The sequence below is a fragment of the Hipposideros armiger genome, unplaced genomic scaffold, assembly GCF_001890085.2.
Source record: "Hipposideros armiger isolate ML-2016 unplaced genomic scaffold, ASM189008v1 scaffold_171, whole genome shotgun sequence".
Lineage (NCBI taxonomy): Eukaryota > Metazoa > Chordata > Mammalia > Chiroptera > Hipposideridae > Hipposideros > Hipposideros armiger.
The window spans coordinates 104038-107851 of NW_017731521.1; the positions used below are offsets into that span (position 1 = coordinate 104038).

General features: G+C 41.4%; 1 protein-coding gene across 1 annotated transcript in view; it reads left to right on the top strand.

The window, feature by feature from the left end:
• The first annotated feature begins 1826 nt into the window (after positions 1-1826).
• OSBPL3 (oxysterol binding protein like 3) overlaps positions 1827-3814 on the top strand; it is a 173302-nt gene continuing 171314 nt past the window's right edge. Inside the window, exon 1 of the mRNA XM_019651984.1 lies at positions 1827-1942. The gene's annotated coding sequence lies outside the window, so the exon portion shown is untranslated. The remainder of the gene's footprint in view (positions 1943-3814) is intronic.

Consider the following 3814-nt stretch of genomic DNA (forward strand, 5'->3'; position numbering starts at 1 on the left):
CTCAGCGGCTGCTCAGCTCGGGCTGGACTCGAACCACTGTTGCTCAGAGCTCAAACTCTTGAGCGAGCTCTTAACCAACTGAGCCACTTGGCCGGCCCTCCACCTACTCTTTATTTGGGTTCTCCTCCTTTCCATGGGGGAGGCAGAATGAAGTGAATTCAAGCAGCGAAACCCTCCAAATTCACTTCATCCAATGAACTCCTGGAAGCCACAAAGACAGAGCTGAACAGACAGGTTTTTTGGTGTTCTAAAGGCCCAGACAACCTGGTATTAGGACCTGGGCTGAATAATCGGTTACACCAAGAAACTTATCTTCCTTTGTGGGAGGAAATAAGCCCATCATCAAAAGGTTCATAAGACGCAGGGATAACAAAGGACAAACTTATTTCACATCCACTTCTCAGAGTTTTCCATTTCAAAAGGTGTTTTTTGATGTTTTAATAATTGAGGGCGAGTGCTCTGGCTGAAGTGTTCCTATAAAGGGGTTTAAAGGGATAAGACAGCAGCAATGTATTAGGATGTTTTGTTTGCAAGTAACAGAAACCCACCCAGCTTAAGGACAATTGAAAAGAAAATTTATTGTTGCTTATGTTGCTAAAAAGCCTAAGAATTTAAAAAGCTAAGCATTTAGCCTAAGAGCTAAAATGCTTCAGGCATGGCTGGATCTAGGGGCTCAAATCGTGTCCTCAGGGCTTTGTTTCCTGCCAAATCCTAGCCTGTTTTCACCTGGCTTCATTCTCAGGTGGGCTTTCTCCACACAACCACCCCTTAGCAGCTACAGGCTAAAAACTATTCGGCAGATGCTGATTGGCTCTGATTGTCCCACCTTTGGTCCTGCCCCTAACCCTGAACCAGTAAGTGGGGCCAGAGTTATGGGCTGTCTCTGGCCAGACGGGGGTCAGGTGCTCCCTGTGGAACCAGGGGAAGGGATGGTTTCTTAGTGGAGGATTGAGGGTCTGGTAGCAGAAGAATGCGTTGGCTGGACAAAAATAATGGATGTCCATACTTTAGTGCTGAGAACACTTAGGGTAAATGCTTGATGAATGAGTAAATGCTCATCTCTGATGCTATCCATATACTTGTTTATTTAGTCCCTTCCCAAGCTACTCATCTATTTTGTGAGTTCTTTTAGAGAGACCTTCTACTCACTCCTTGATTGATGTACTAACCTGACTGCCAGCCCTTGTGAGGTCCTCAGCAAGTCCTCTTCTTGCTGCCCTATTGCTACTTTCAAGGCTAATTTCAGCTGATGGTGATCCCCTCTTTCAAACTGTTTAACCAGGTCAGTGTTAGACAATTATGATGGGCTTTGGCTGAATGGTCAGCATAGATGCTTTAATAAAGCTGCTCTGATAAAGGAGGTAACTTCTGATCTTCCTTTTTTCCTTCATGCCATTCCTAGTTCAGATCGTTAGTGGTTAGTTCTACTTCTTTCTTCTATAACGGAGAGCACATTATTATTATTATTATTATTATTATTATTATTATTATTACATGAGCCAAAATTACTAGTTCAAGATTTTTTAAAAAATTTACTTGAAAGTTTGATTATTCAAATCTTTTGCTTGTTATCATTATTTCTACCTGCCTTTTCCAAATTCCACTGCTTATTAGCACCCTTGACAAAGATAGACAAGGTAAGATCGAGGGATATAATAACACCTTGACAGCGTCCCATCTTTTTTTCGATTTCTCTCTGCAGGGGCTACCTACTTGGTGATGGGTCTGTACAAAACTAGTTTTGTAAATTGTCCAACATGAACTGTGATGGCGTATGTGTGAATTTCTGTTAATCATCTTTTTGGTGTCTCCTTTTGCAACAGGACGTGCAAAGTCACCTTCCTCTGGTGGTTGCCTAGACTTCAGATCTATCCCTTTTGCCTACTTCTTGAGGCCTATTGAGATCAAGTTAAAAATGAATTAATGCCAAGTTCAGATGAGGGTAAGTGTTTGGGGGTCTGTTCATCAGTCTCAAAGTGCCTGTTTTTTCTGTATTTCACAGCCTAATAGAAAAGATTTTCTTAAAAGCCGTCTCCATGGGCACAGATAATTGAGTTTACTATACATTTATTTTATTTTGTCCATTTCTGTGTTTATTTGAAGCACAGTTTGACTAGTTTAGTGCCAGAACTCCACCCCGCCACCCCCCCTTTTTTTTTTCAAATCTCCAAAGTATTTGTATGTGGTTATGTGGTTAAGAATCACAAAAACCATTTTGATTAGGTTTCTCATTCATTTATATCCTACATAAGCAGTGCGTGCCTTTGTATTATGAGAATATTTTTAGAAGACTAATGAGGCGGAAGGATTTGTGTTTCATTTCCCTTTATTCAGACACCTGCATTTGCCATTTAATTACTACTCCCATGCACTCTCTTTTTCTTTGTTGTGCAGTGTTTTAAAAAAATATTGTGAGGGAAACTGGGTGATGAGGCACATATCTGCATTGGAATAAATGGCTGTTTCTTTTTTTTCTCAGTAGTTCAACAGAAGGCTCATTCATGAGTAATTGCTATTTTGGTACCATTTTAAGGAGGTTTTCTTTCTTTTCCTCTTTTTCTGCAATCTTTGCTTTTTCCCTCTAGCTCAGCGGTTCTCAACCTTCCTAGTGCCGCGACTCCTTAATACAGTTCCTCATGTTGTGGTGACCCCCAACCATAAAATTATTTTCGTTGCTACTCTATAACTGTAATTTTGCTACTGTTATGNAGGGCTTGTTTCTCCAGTCTCCCCTTAGTGCCTTAAACTGATATTTTTCCAATACATTTTCTTTGGTTTATTTGCTAGATTGGTTTCTGTTGCTTCCACTCAAAAAATCCCTGGCTGTCAAGGTCCTTGAGAGGCCTAAGTGGTTTATCCGCTGTCACAAAGGGAACAAGGGGCAGAGATGGGGTGGAGTTGGGTCATTCTGCCTCTACTTCCAGGCCGTTGACCAGACAGCCCCTTAGTGTGGTGGAAAGCACAAGGCTGAGAGTCAGAGAATCAGACTATGGTTCCAATCCCAGCGGTGCCTCTACCTCTATGGCTGTCAGAGCACAGAGAGAGCGATGGGAGATGCTTTGGCCTAGAAGCGGGCATGTCTGCCAAGCCTGAAGGACATGTGGGACTGAGATGAAGGAAGGCTAGGTCGAAAGGACATTGCAGGCAGAGAACGCAAGATGAACCAAGGCATAGCATTTTGAGGAATGGCAAACCCTTTAATTTGTTGAGAAGGGATGTTTTAAATGGGAAAAGTAACAGGAAATGAGAATGGACAGGCAAGTTGGGGCCCAACTGGAGTGGATCCTGAATCCCATAGTGAGGTTTTGGATTTTATTCTGTAGACAGCGAACAAGGAGATGCATGATGGGAGCTGAGACAGAGTATTCTAGTGATGGTAGAGAAGGTCAGGGGCTGAGACCTGAACTAGCGTGGTCACAATGGGGGAAGAAAGGAAAGACGACACATAAATATTGGAAAGTTAGAGTGAGAGCCTGTAGGAACTAGGGTGTGGTGGAATGAGGCTGAGGGACAGTGCAACGATGATTGTATGGCAGATAATCAATGGTGTTGGTACAATCAGGTCAAAAATAAAGTTGGAGCCTTACATCACACCTTTCACCAAAATGAATTTCACATGAATCAAAACTTTAACGTTGAAACAACTAGAAACAAATAGAATACATTTTAATAATAACAGAGATGGGAAATCTTTTCAAGATTTGACACAAAATCCAGAAGCTATGAAATAAAAGATTGATTCATTTAACTATTTATAATTTTTGCAAGGCCAAATTTTTTAAAACTACGTCAAAAGGCAATCAATAAATTTAGA